The following is a 15,254-nucleotide window of genomic DNA, read 5'->3' as shown; positions in this document are numbered from 1 at the left end:
GATGAAAATCACTTCATAGGGTAGATACATCAAGTTCCAAGTGGTTTTGAGTTGTAATGAATTGGTTTCCTTGGTTTTAGAGGCAAGTTGTTCCACTACCTATATTCTTGTTCTTAGTTTAGATATGGTTGAAACCACCCCTCTTCTCATGGATTCAACCCTGATAGCTAGCATGAGTAGTTTCCTTGCCTATATCATGTACTTTTTCAGTCATTTGGAAAGGTTGGACTTTAGCAGAAGTGTTGGATTCATTGAACATTTGTATCAGCAGTTTGGCAAGGAATAAAACCAGGTTTCACAACTATTTTTGTGGGATTCTTGTGACAGTGAGTTTATGTATTGTTTCTTCTTTGTAATGAGTTTTTTCTGATGTTTTATATGTATCCACATATCTCTCTCTCTCTCTTCTAAACTAAATGAATCAAGGTGAATAGACAAACTACACTAATTTATAGTGATTTAAAGAAACTTTGAAGAGGATTCATAGTTTATTTATGCCCTCCTCAACTCCTCAGTTGTCTTAATCTAGCACCTTAATCCATTTTGAGTACATAAACCCTTGTCTACCTCGCCCCACAAAACATGACTATATCCCTGAGTTGATTTCCCGGATCCATCTGCCCTCTCCAATTGATCCAGCAACCAAAACTTAAAATCAAACCAAAAACCCTAATCTCCTATGCCTAGCCTAAAATCAACATTCAATTCAGTCATCTAAAGCCCTAGTTGCCAATATCCTAATTGAGATTGACGAGGAGAGAGACCTATCCCTACCTGGTAGGGCTAGCTACCAGGTTAAGCGTGGTTTGATGTTACCCTAGACTTGCCTTCCTTCAGCCTGAGGTAGATCAAGGCACTAACAGCACTTACTGCGATGCGCGCACCAGCGGGCACCCCGCACCCTACGATACTATCTTCGCGCAGTTCTAGCCGCAGTGCGACCCGTGATATTTACCCAAGTCTTCCTTAATTAGGCTCTATTAGCTGATTACTTAGATTATTTTCATATATAAGAATTCATACAAGTATTTATCAATTGCGCGCAGTAAATAAACAGAGTAAAAGTAATGCATAACATCAAAATACGGATTCAAGAACAGGTGCACAGAGTAATCTTCTCTTTATTAACTTTCAATCCCAATTATAGACCCGACTCTGCCCTACGCAATCAGCTGCAGGTGTCCACGCACTCAGCTACAGACTCTTTTAGGCCTTTGCACACTCAGTTGCAGAACCTATTCCTACTACTATGACCCAGTACGCTTCAGATCCAACTCTAACCCTGAACCATGCCTTCACTATTCTATCTATCATTACTCCCCTTTACACTTAGAGCCTCGCTCTATTTATACAATCCCATGGTCTGCGGACCATGGGTAGGCCGACACAACTTTACATTAAATTACAATATTTTAGGGCATACAGCCCTATGACTCATCCTAGACTTCGCGCTCCACGTCCGCAATTCGTGGAGTCTTACAATATAATTGACCAAAACTTGGGCTTTGAGCCCAAAAACATGTTGCGGAGGATCCCATGCCGAACAAGCCCCCAACACAATCATCGTGACTCGCCCTGAGTCACTCTGCTGGTGCAGAGATCTTAGCATAGAGCCCCTCCAACTGTGCCTATGCTACGCGAAGGTCCACAGTGCACTGTTCTGCCGTCTGCGGGATCTGCTCTACTCTTTCGGCCGAATGCTCGCTATCAAGGGAAAATCCCTGTCTTAAGGCATGTGTCACATTCATCTATGTGAGCTTTCCTTCAATATCAGCAGTGATGAATAAGGCCTCATCAATCCAAGGCTGGACGTGCACTTTAAGTACTACCTCTCTCTATCACACGGCATCCACCCGTTCCTTCAATGCCTTCGCCTGTTGTAGCTTCACCAGTCGTTGGGTCAGGACAACTATCTGCGTCATTCCACGCACACTGTCATACTGCACTTGAAGCTCCCGCGCCTCTGTTTCCAGGCGTTGTATGGTGGGGTCCTCCTGTAAGGAAGTGAGGACCGCGAAGGATTCTTCCAACATAGTAGTACAGTTCTGCACTGCCTATCCTATTTCCTCCAGCCCTTTTTGGATAGTGCCAGCGCACTGTTCCCGAACTTCTGGGGACGTGGATGACTGCACCTTTAATCGCAATTCGGAAATCTGAAGGTTGATGTCTAGCTGTTGTAGAAATTTTGAATAATTTAACACATATTCACAGAGATTATCCTGATCATACAATTATAAGCGGAACATGTATAATACATAATCTTCTCTACGTTGATCATCAATTTACAAAAGTAGAAACATTCACAGGCACACATAGAAACATCAATCAAAGTCATTAACACAGTATGTATCCCGGGGAAAGCATCTCGCTAAAAACCCCACACTATCTGTATATTATATTGATTGAATCATGTAACAATACACAGCATAATACTTCTCACAAGTATCTCCACCTGTTACACACAATATAGCTCAGATCTGATCTCCAAATCTATTCCACTGCTTTCCTGCCTCCACTGCTCAATACCTGCTCAAGAACTGATGAGAATGGCTCACCAAACTCGTATTTCACCTCAAAATAATCACTCACACTTTGTTGGACGTGAGAAAAGGCTACAATACTGGGCAAATACGTGAGCAAACTCATTGGCATACTCAATCCCTTGATTGTGCAAGATCTGGTGCACAACTATAGTCACAACTGATAGCAATTTGATCCTCTAACACCTGTCCCTGCTGAACTGAACATGCACTGACATGCAACTGAGTTAGCTGATGTATTCTATAGTTGCATTATGAGTTAATAACTTGTGAATTAATTAATAACTAATTCACCCAACTCATCTCTAGTCTATTGATCAGTTAGACTAAATACAACTAGTTTAACAAAGCTAAACTGAACACAACTCCATCAACTGTACCTCCAGTCCACTAAACTCAACTCACTTGAGTTCTAACTGAAGTCATGCATGCAACAACTCAACTGACTCATAAGAAAAGCGTATTTCCTTCTGACAGCTGCATGTGCCACCTCTGTAGCTCAAACTGAAGTGCTCCAAGAGAATAAGATCAAGTTTATAGTCCAAATATTATTATGAGACAATCATATTTGACTTTTCTATTTTTGACAGCCAGTCTAAAAATAAACTTTGATCACTCACACTGTGATCACTCACACTTTGATCAAAAATAGAAGTCCATCTATTTTTCCCAACTTGACCAATCATCCATAAACAGCAACCTGCAATCCATAGACATGATCCATATGTCTAAAAATAGACTTGCGCCAAAAATAGCCTGCGGGCCCACTTAGTGAAGGCGACTCTTTTCACTAAGCTCCATCATCTTGTTGCAATCTCAACAAGCATTTCTTGTTGCACGCTTTTCAACACTCCCTCTCAACAAGAAAGGCTTCCTCTCAAACCCGATCCTGTAACTCTGGAATGTTCTCCATGCAACACATCTGGTCGGTCCACTTGCTCTATCATCAAAGTCTTTGACTGCTATTGCCTCTGTCAACTGAAACTCTGCATCTCTGTGCTCTTCAGTATCTGACTGCTCTAGCCTCTGTCACTTTAATCTCTAACTGCATCCGTGCTCCTACTGGTTCTATCTCCCAGCATTGCATCTGCACTGCACCTCCCAACTGACCTCCCTGTTGGGATAGAAACACCCTCTGATGCTGAAGCTCTACCTGCTGCTGACAAGTGCTCCCTCTCTGACATCTGCGCTACTGCAACATCTCCATGCATCTCGCACCATTGCACACCTCTCTGTGCCACCTAGCACTGTGCAAAACACTTGTGCCTCTCGCATTGCTACAGCCTGCTAGCTATGCACTGTCCTGGGATTCCCTTCATTGTCGCTCTCTCTGCCGCTCCATCCGCATCTGTCTCTACCCAATCAGTCAGTTCCTGCTACTACACATCTGGGGCTCCCGTAGCAAGGTCTCATCCAAGAGGTTGGGTACCTCAAGGATCCTACCCCTCCTCCTTGGGACAATCAATCCACATCACCCCACCTCCTACCTGGAGGTATGGCTACATGCGATCCCTCAGCCCACCTGGCTCGAAGTTTCCCCCTACTGGAGGTCTCTGGATGAGTAGATGTCTCTACTCGATCTCCTCTCAGCTTCCCTTGTTGTGGCTGCTCCACAACCTCCTGAAGCTGCTGCACCAATCGTGGCTCCTCCACAATCGTCTGAGACTTCTTCTGGCTCTGCATGTTGAGCGGTAATATACGCTCCCTCTCAACCACCAAGTCTCCATCAGTTGCCTCGCTGCTCAAAGCTTTGCATGCCTCTTGAACCTCAAGAGCATACAGGTTCTTGACCCGTGAACCCTCCTCATGACAACAAAAGCATTGCACTTTCGATTTGTCAACCTTCTTCCCATCACTGGAAGAACTGGATTTGGAAAGAGAAACCTTCCCCTTCCCCTTCTTCGCCTTACTCGCTAAGGCACAGTTCTCCTCATCCTGCATGGATGAAGAACCGTCTCTGGTGCTCCGTCTAATCTCCTCTTGCACAAGATCTGACCACAGTCTTTCCCATCCTGGCAATTTCTCCCTTCCATTCACCGAGTCCTGGTAGCTATGCCAACTCTTAGGAAGGTCAAGGAGTCCTAGACTCACCATCCTCATCCGACAATCACCCCCACACTTCCCAGCTCATCCCAGCATTGGGTGAACTTCGTGAGATACTGGGGCATACTGTCTCCATTCTCACACTGAATGTTTCTGAGTTTTATCTCTTGCTTTGGAATTAAATTCAAATTCCACCAACTCAAAAACTCAACCACTTCCGATCTATAATTCGTGAGAACAAAGTATTTCTTGTACAGAGATCGACTGTATGGGATTTTACCGGATATCTCACCTTCCAAAAGAAGGATGAATCCAGAGGCTACCTGGCCCGATTACAGACTCTGCCTGAAGAAATAAATTGTAAACACTTTCTGAATAATAGATCTGATGACCAATCCTCGCTTTGATATCCTGTAGAATTTTTCCTACAAATCAAAGGGCTCTGATACCATGTAGAAATTTTGAATAATTTAACACATATTCACAGAGATTATCCTGATCATACAATTATAAGCGGAACATGTATAATACATAATCTTCTCTACGTTGATCATCAATTTACAGAAGCAGAAACATTCACAGGCACACATAGAAGCATCAATCAAACTCATTAACACAGTATGTATCCCGAGGAAAGAATCTCACTAAAAACCCCACACTATCTGTATATTATATTGATTGAATCATGTAATAATACACAGCATAATACTTCTCACAAGTATCTCCACCTGTTACACACAATACAGCTCAGATCTGATCTCCAAATCTATTCCACTGCTTGCCTGCCTCCACTGCTCAATACCTGCTCAAGAACTGATGAGAATGGCTCACCAAACCCGTATTTCACCTCAAAATAATCACTCACACTTTGTTGGACGTGAGAAAAGGCTACAATACTGGGCAAATACGTGAGCAAACTCATTGGCATACTCAATCCCTTGATTGTGCAAGATCTGGTGCACAACTATAGTCACAACTGATAGCAATCTGATCCTCTAACACCTGTCCCTGCTGAACTGAACATGCACTAACATGCAACTGAGTTAACTGATGTATTTTATAGTTGCATTATGAGTTAATAACTTGTGAATTAATTAATAACTAATTCACCCAACTCATCTCTAGTCTATTGATCAGTTAGACTAAATACAACTAGTTTAACAAAGCTAAACTGAACACAACTCCATCAACTGTACCTCCAGTCCACTAAACTCAACTCACTTGAGTTCTAACTGAAGTCATGCATGCAACAACTCAACTGACTCATAAGAAAAGTGTATTTCCTTCTGACAGCTGCATGTGCCACCTCTGTAGCTCAAACTAAAGTGCTCCAAGAGAATAAGATCAAGTTTATAGTCCAAATATTATTATGAGACAATAATATTTGACTTTTCTATTTTTGACAGCCAGTGTAAAAATAGACTGTGATCACTCACACTTTGATCAAAAATAGAAGTCCATCTATTTTTCCCAACTTGACCAATCATCCATAAACAGCAACCTGCAATCCATAGACATGATCCATATGTCTAAAAATAGACTTGCGCCAAAAATAGCCTGCGGGCCCACTTAATGAAGGCGACTCTTTTCACTAAGCTCCATCATCTTGTTGCAATCTCAACAAGCATTTCTTGTTACACACTTTTCAACATCTATCTCCTCATTGCTTCCTCCTTTGCCTCACGAAATCCACTGGTCAGTCTGTGAATTCGCATTCCAACTGGGAGGTCTGTCGTAATTTCTAGCTCTGGAATGTGGAGACATGCTTCCTCTACTAGTTGCTCCATCTGTTGATTCTGCGCCAGCATGTCATCACGTTGTAGACTAAGCTACTCGATGTTGATTCTCTGATCGATGAGCATCTGTACTGTGCGACCTTCCCTAGCGTGGAGTTATGCAGTCACTCTGTCTTATAGCTGGTATAATGTATCCCACGGAAGGGCAGCCAAGTTTAAGCCAAGTCCCTTGATCTGGCCCACCACGGCTCTGTCCTTCGTGCTTTCCGTTGTTAGTGCTCCTTCCAGCAACACGATGGTATTAACCATTTTAGCCCGTAGCAACTACTTCGTTGTCGATGTACCTGCGGCACCATAGGCGACTACCGTTCCCTCCTGTGGAGGCCGCACCTGAAGTTCCTGCAGTTGGGCCCTGAGGGTCCCCAACACATTTTGCTGCTCCGTCATCACTTCCTGGAGCACTTCCCTGGTGACCTCACGAACTATCTCGCTGATGTCATAGAGGTCACCCTCTGTCAGCGTAATAGGTTCACTATCCAGTTTGGAAGCCTTGGTCTTCTTCCGTGGGCCTACTCGTTCCGTACTGCGCTGCCGTTTCAGTTGTGTAGATGTTGTGCTTGGTTTCACACCTTCTGTTGTGTCCTCTGTTCCCTGTCACATGGTCAAGTTCGAACCTCCTTCCTCCTGCGTCGTGGTGGCCACTATTGCCTGTGTCATTGCTGCTTTTTCGACGGCCTTGGTTTGCTCTGCGGCGGCCTTCCCTACCTCGCAGAAAGCCCTTACCTCTACGGCCAACTGTTCGTTGCACTTCTACTGAGCCAGCAACTTGGTGGCATCCTTCATTTGTGTACCATTATCTTATCACGCGCCACCAGATCCGGGGCATGCCACTCGGGAGGCCATGAGTCGAACACGGTGAAAATGGTATCATCAATCACGATGAAAGGGAGTCTGGTCCAGTTCTGTGTCGGATCCTTATGCACCTTAATATACACATTGCGCATATCTGCCTTGAAGTCTGCAAAGCTTTGCAGACTGTTGTACATTGTGGGGGATAGGTGCGGCCTTTTGTTGATCCACATCTAGACGCTCACCTCCATGAGCACCCAGAAGATCTTAGTCTCGCGGATCCTCGTGGCATCCTTCGTAGCCCAGAGCGACGCGTATTTTTCCGCCTCTGGTAAGTCATGTTCAAGAGGAGGGAACTGAATGTCCTCGGGTAGTTCCTTGGTCAACAATAAGATAGACAAGAGCAACCACGCATAGTGGAAGGTCATGCCCTACTCCTGAGCTTCTTTATAGTTGGTTAGAAATTCTTCACAGAGGAATTCGGACCAGTTGAATTGGACCCCCTCCATGCATTGTTCGGCCAGCGCGACGATCGGCGCTGGTACCTTGTTGTCGCGAAATTTTCTCGTCATCTTCCCAGCCAGCAGCTAGGTGGCTACGTGCACCCCTTTGTCTTGAATGCTACTAATTACGTAGCCTCTCTGCTTCTTTACCAACTTGTATTTCTTCTTCATGGCCTCTGCGAGTGCCAAATCTCTGCTTTTTCCAGCTATTTCCGCAAGGTCCCTTCCCTTACAGGGAAGCCGAGAAATCCTGTGAATAAGCTCCGCCATGATGGGAATAGGCTCCTCCAGCCACAAGTACCCATCATGCACCAGGAAAAGCAGTTTCCTAATGACAAAGATCGTGATCGGTGCCCGGTGAAAGTGTGGAATCCATAGTAAGTGGAGTAGCCCGGCCTTCTCCACGCCGCACAGCCATTTCCGTGCTCTAGCGCTGTAACTGACCCTTCCTTGCTCTGTTTCATGAGGTTGCTAGTCTCTAAATGCTGGAACTTTTTACTATCTGCGAGGTCCCAATCTTCAAATTTCATCGTGGGCACGTGGCCCAAGACCGAGCCTTCAAACAGAATTCCATCTGGGAGGAGCGGGGTTTGGAGTGCGCTCTTAGCGACATCTAAATCCTTGGGTACTTTTGCTTTTCCTTTCCACAGAGGGACATACTCGGGTAGTTTTGCTGCAGCGCGCACTGGCTGGATGTCTTCTTCCATTTCTTCATCTGCCTATATCTCCTCTATGAAAGCCTGGAGGTCCTCCTCATCATCTGTCTCAAGGTTAACAGTCTTTCCCTTGTCTTCCATAGAAATTTTACCAAACTGTGGATTTCGTGGGGACATGCGGACTAGTCCCACTGCCTGTGTATTTGTCTTGGGCCTCAGCGTCCGGGGCAATTTCAGAATTTTCGGTGCATCCCCCACCTTCACCGTAGGGCTCTGCGCGGCTTCCCCAGTAGTACTCTCTACAAATCCCACACCTCTCCTGGTAGTTGTCATCTTGTTCGAGTTGTCTGTAGTTATTCGCGACTTTGGAGGCTCAAACATCGCTTGGCACTCAACACTTTGTGCCCTTTGTAACAGCTCAAATTTCAAACAAACAAGTGCTGTCTTGTGGCCGGCCTTGGTAGTTTTATAGCGTCTTTCAAATTTGAATTTGATCATTCCCCCCATTTCTGAGTCATTAATGCATTCTTGGTGGCAGATTGTCCCAAATCTAGTTCTGACTTCATTTCTTAATTGCCCGTCATTCACTCCTCTTTGTCTTAAATTTGGACATCTTGTCATGAACAGTGACAACAACGGTCACTTCCCATCCTACCCGCTTGGCAGTGCAGCCCCCTCTATGTGAGCACGACCCTTGTGACATGTCAATCCTATGCACAACCTCCTTATCGCGCAGCTCCCTCACTGACTTTTTTATAGTCCCGCACTCTCTTTCAACTGCTTGGAGTGCTGAGACTATGCTCCCTACGGTTAGTCAGGTGGTCGCACCACCTGTGCAAGACTTCAATTCACCTTCCAGCCTAGTCTGCAGGCACTTCTCAATTACCCTCGCAACAGTCAACACCGCGTGTTCTTCCTTATGTGGTGCGCTCCCCTGGTTACCTTGTTTGGTAAGGTGCAGTCGTAGCCATGGTAGCAGAGTCAAAAATTCTCGGCGATAATCTTCTACTGCACTAGTATGGTTGTCCATATCTTGTCTTGTCATTCTTAGTTTATCGACAAGACATGCTTGCGCGATTTCGTTTTCCAGTTTTTTTGATTTCCGCATTCATTAACATGCTTTTCTTCCTCAGTCATACCCGATCTTCTTTGAGTTCGCAAAGTTTAAGGTTCCCTCGCCCAATGGCTTCCTGAATCCGCATATGTTCACCCTCGCGTAGCTGCATAATTCCTTTGTCTTGGTCCTCGGGTATTGTCCCAACTATTGAAGCTATTGCATGAGGATTCCTTTCCTCCAAAATTATGGTCTCGACTCTACTCCTCATCTTTGAAATCATCTCCACGCTCAGGTTTTTGGACATGGCCCTATAGGCCCATCAAACTGTTGGCACGCGCAAGTCCCAATCAGTTTGTCTCACCTGGTGAACCCTATTTAGGACTCCGCATACCTTATTGAATGCTTCCATTGAAACGTTTGTTATGCGCGTCGCTTTCTTGCTGTTGTGTCCTGTTCCGATTTTCGATCTTGAGTTTGGGGTGTGCTTGTGTGGGCTGCACAGCACATGTCTGTACCCATCAAGACAGGTGGGCATGCTATTTGCTCCGTCCTTGCTGACCGACTCTTGTTCGTGGCTAGGGGATTCCAAACCGTAGGCGCATCATCCTTTTATATCCACGCCAGTCCTCAAAATTTCCTTGATGTCTACCCGACCATCATGTGGTTGTTACACGCAGTGCCCACTTCAACACATTGAATCGGTCCTGTTCCAATACTGCGCTTTCAAATTTGCTCAAGAATTCATCCACCGCTGTCAATCCATCATATGTCAGTAGCTCTCTTGCCTTTGTTGTCATGCAACACAGTGATCTAACCATCATGTTGCAATTCAGCATCGTCACTTCGTGCAACCGATTCTGCCATCACTCTACTTCTTCATCTGAATCCGAAGTGCAGGAGCTTTCGCGCTCCCATGAGATCCTCCCATCTGCAGTCGGATTCACCCAATCCTAGTCTCGCGCAGTTATCTTGTAAATACAATCAAGATCATCGTCACTATCATCATCGCGCACTGGTTCAGTGTAACGCGCTCCTTCAGCTAGGTCCAGTGGGACTACTACACGTAGTGACTTCTTCTCGAAGATCATTTTGTGCTTCTTCAGGTTGATGACTCCATTCATATTAGTGGCCCAGTCTATTCCTAACAGTACGGGATGGGATTCCTGTCATTGAAAATCCCTATTACTTCAAAATCCGCTTGCGCACTCGCGCCTTCAATATCAATTGTTACCCCTTGCAACCTTCCCATGGGAAAAATATTCTGTTGGTTCGCCATTCGTAATTGAATAGGGGACCATTGTTACGTGGGCCTGCCCATGCATTCCCATGTTTGCTTCGGTAATACATTCGTGTCTGAACCCAGATCTAGGATTACCTGATCCATTTCATACTCTGCAATCTATGCAGTCAACCTCATTTCCCTTTCAATGTGCAATGCATGCTTCCCCAATTTTCGGACTACACGTGGTTCTCCTAACCCCGCGCACCTGGTGATCAGTTCTTGTAGTCCTTTAACTGTCATGTTGTTTCATAGCAGTTTCATGCATGTCTCCAAAAAGGTAGTGAGCATTGAAGGATCCATTCCTGGCTCTGGTTGATCCTTACTACCTGAAGTGGAGGCCTCCGTGAACCTCTTCTTACCTTCCATGAATGTCTCCCTTACGCGTTCTAAGTCAAACTCAGCTTCCTTTGCAGGAGCCTTGCGAACCCACGTACTTTCCTCTAGTTTCTTCCCCGTATCCTCTCCCGTGGTCGTACCGCTTCTAAGCATCATGTCTACATTTGGGTCCTCTTCGCACGGCTCAGACCTCATCATTTGTATATTTTGAGTCGAGGGAGGCTGGAATACCCCTTTTTCATGCATCCTCGTGATCAACGTAGGACATTCTATTGTTTCATGATCAAACTGAGCACAATACAAACAAGATATCCTCGTCAAGTTGGTACAATCGCAGGTATAGTGCCCTGGTCCTCCACAATTGTAACAAATTAATTGTCTGCAACCCCTTCTTGGTCCCATTCCACCTCGACCTCGCCCTTGAAATCCAACGCGCACCATCCCCGCATCAGGGTTGAGGGCTCGCATTTCGGTCTGCATCCTATAGGCAAGGGTCCTATCCATCATTAGCTCATAATTGCAACAAGTGCACTCATCATGGCCTATCAACCTGCAAAAATTACAAAACAATTGCTGGGGTGTCTGTGTATATTTCTGCAACAAATGACAATTATATGTCGTGTGTTTCCTTCCTATCTAACAGATTGTGCACCATAAAGCGGGTGCCACACTCATCCCTGCCTAAATCTCTGGTCTCAATGACATTGGCCCTCCTCCTGCCAAGTAATTCGCGAACACTGGACAGTGATCCTTTTCATGGCCCTAGCCTTTACATTTTATGCACCATACTTCCTCATGCATCTCTAGCCGTGGTGCCCTATCCTACTTCAAACTTTGCATTTCCAAACAAAGATTTTGTAGTTGCGCATGGATTTGTTGAACTCCCAACCCAGGGTCTTGTATCGGGGTCTCATGTAATCTCATTGCCATTTCCCACGCTTCGGCCTAGATGGATATTTTCTGTTGTGACAGCATCATCCTCAAGTGTAGTTTCAAAGATGCTACAAATTATGCATGATGTTGTCCATCTGTCAATGTCATATTGGCTTCATGGATCATACTTTTCAGCGGTTGATCCATATCCCAGGGAGTCTCGCCTAGGAGCATCATGATTTCCTTAAACCCGATGATTAATTGTGTTTCTGACTTTGGCCTGCTAAATTCCTTGTTCAACGTGTTCTGAATCTTTGTTATCCCTGTGTTTGGGTGGTCGTTAGAGTGCTTGATATACCATGTTAATACGTGATCCTGCAGCGCGCTCACCAATGTAGCCTTCTTAATATTTTCGTCATGACACCTTGTGCTTCCCATACTACTCTTACCATGAACCAAAATTGGTCCGGATCTTCATTCCCTACCCCTCTAAATACTGGTAGTTTGATCACGCTTGTCATACTGCACTTTGGAGGTGGTGGGGGTGGAGTGGGTGGAGATGGAGATGAGGGAGGTGAAGCAGGTGGTGGTGTTGGTGGAGGCAGTAACCGCAGAATGTGCTACCTTATTAAACTGACCACGCTTCTCAGAGAGACCTTAGCGAACTCTTCCTCACTCTCTTGCGAGGGTGAAATTAAGGGACTATTTTCTAATTCTTCGCTACTTTTGTAGATCTTTCCGCTCCATGTAGTCCCAAACATTAATGTATTCGCATGACCCTTTTTTCACACAATAGCATCTTAATCCAAGTATTCAAAGATTTAATATACTTACCTCGCGGTCCTTTGAGAAAGCATTGTTCTGCCTCGCTGTAGCTCACAGTCATGTTTACTGCAAACTTAGCGATGAACCCTCCTATTATCTGGTCAAGCCAATGGTCCCCAGCTCGTGCGATCTTATCTTCTGATGCTTCTAGTCTGCGCACTAATTCTGGAGTTCACACTATTGGTTGGTCGAGCCTACACCTTCCTTGGTTGTCGACTAACTTTGCAAACCACTCATACAGCTCAGAAGGAAAGGATGCAAAGAAAATCTCGTGGATTTCCATATACATGTAGCACTCCAACCACTTTTCCTTAGATACCTGCGAAGTTCTATTTTCCCGTGTCGCGAACTCGTGAATCTTCTTGTCCGACCACTCTTCAATTTCCTTCTTTGTTGGGTTCCAGTGGCACAACATCAGACATCCCTTATGCAGATCCTGGTCCTGGAAACGGAACCATTTGTTGGCTTAGTGGGGCCTGACCCAGGTTCAGAAGTGATTTAGCCAAGCAAATACTGGTACTATTGGCCCTTTCGGCAACAGTCCGTGGAGTGCAGACTGAGGTCTCACTCGAAGTAGTATGGGAGGGTGCTAGAACCAGCGGGCACCCCGCGCCCTGCGATACTATCTTCGTGCAGTTCTAGCCACAACGCGACCCGTGATATTTACCCAAGTCTTCCTTAATTAGGCTCTATTAGCTGATAACTTAGATTATTTTCCTATATAGGAATTCATACAAGTATTTATCAATTGCGCACAGTAAATAAACAGAGTAAAAGTAATGGATAACATCAAAATACGGATTCAAGAACAGGTGCACAAAGTAATCTTCTCTTTATTAACTTTCAATCCCAATTACAGACCCGACTCCACCCTGTGCACTCAGCTGCAGGGGTCTGCGCAGTCAGTTGCGGACTCTTCTAGGGCTCTATGCACTCAGCTGCAGAGCCTCTTCCTACAACTATGACCCAGTACGCTTCAGATCCAACTCTAACCCTGAACCATGCCTTTGCTATTCTATTTATCATTACTCTCCTTTACACTTAGAGCCTCACTCTATTTATACAATCCCATGGTCCACAGACCTGGGTAGGCCGACACAAATTTACATTAAATTACAATATTTTAGGGTGGACAGCCCTATGACTCATCCTAGACTTTGCGCTCCGCGCTTGCAATTCGCGGAGTCTTACAATATAATTGACCAAAACTTGGGCTTTGAGCCCTAAAACATGCTACGGGGGATCCCATGCCCAACATGGAGAAATTCTCAACTTCTACCCCATCAAGTCCCTAAATAAAATAAAATAAAATAAAAGAGAACAAAAATAAAGAGACTTAGGTGAAAACCTCCATGAGGAACCTGAGTCCCACTGTTGGGTTGAAAACCTCTGGAGGCGACCCAATGGTGTTGAAAAGAAAAGAAAAAATAAAATATCTCTAGATGAAAACCTCTTTTGAGGCACCCAGGGCAAGCAACTAGGATCAAAACCTCTTGGAGGCAGACTAGTTGTTTTCAAAAAAGCAAAAAGAGAGAGAAAAGAAAAATTTTGAAAATGTTGTTTGCAGGCCAACAGGAGGAGGAACAGAAGGACCTACACAATCCATATTTTCATTCCACCATCCCATATTCTTCATTATCCCATCAATCCCTCCATTTATGAACTCCTCCAGCTCAGTTTACACAGGCTCTGTGTTTTCTACAGGATTCCCTGAAAACCTACAGGAGTTTCCTGTAGGAATTACAGTGGCTTGGGAATCCCAAGAAAAGTGACCCTAGAGCAAGGGGATGACCAGCCTGTGTCAAAAAAATAAAATATTTACTCCACCACATCATCACCATGCCTCTCATCACCACGTTACCCCTGCATCCATCCAATAAGTCAATTCAAAAAAATTACAGTTTTCAAAGAAGTAGAAAAAAAAAAATAGAAGAGGGTGAGAACATAGGACAAAGGGACAATACCTGAAGGCTATACCTCTCACCTACCAATCAATAGACTCCTTCTCTACCCATGTCAACAATCCTCATGCTCCAAAAGTGAAGAAAGTATAAAAAATTTAGGGGAGAGGCGGCTACAAGACATCCTGTAGGTTTCTGTTGTGCTATTCAACAACACCCCATTTATTAATGGTAGTAGTTAATATTAAATTAATAAATGGGGACCCTTAAAAAACCCTCCAAAAATAAACTCAGTGTTTAGGCATTTTTCTTATTTAATTTGGAATAAAGCAAGATATCAATCAAACCCCTTTTTCAAAAGAACTACTAAATGCTTGCCTTCCCGCATATAGCATGATTAAGCATCATCGAAAACCTTGCTAACCCACCAAATCTAGTGAAAAACGATTAAAAGAGGACTCTGCGCTTTATACCTCGAAACTATCATATTTTTGACATAAACTAATTCCTAAATTTTTTCTCTTCAAAACCAAGTCTCGCATTGCATATCATTATTTATGAAGAACCTACCTTAAAAGGTTATCTCAAAACAAGCGAAATGCGAAATTGTGATGGCATCGTAACCTTTATCACATCGCATTTCGAGCATCCAA

This window comes from Pinus tabuliformis, chromosome 8 (assembly GCF_031772625.1).
Source record: "Pinus tabuliformis cultivar Carrire ecotype Pingquan chromosome 8, CPIR1, whole genome shotgun sequence".
Lineage (NCBI taxonomy): Eukaryota > Viridiplantae > Streptophyta > Pinopsida > Pinales > Pinaceae > Pinus > Pinus tabuliformis.
The sequence above is the reverse complement of the archived record's forward strand: the minus strand, read 5'-3'. Positions refer to the sequence as shown.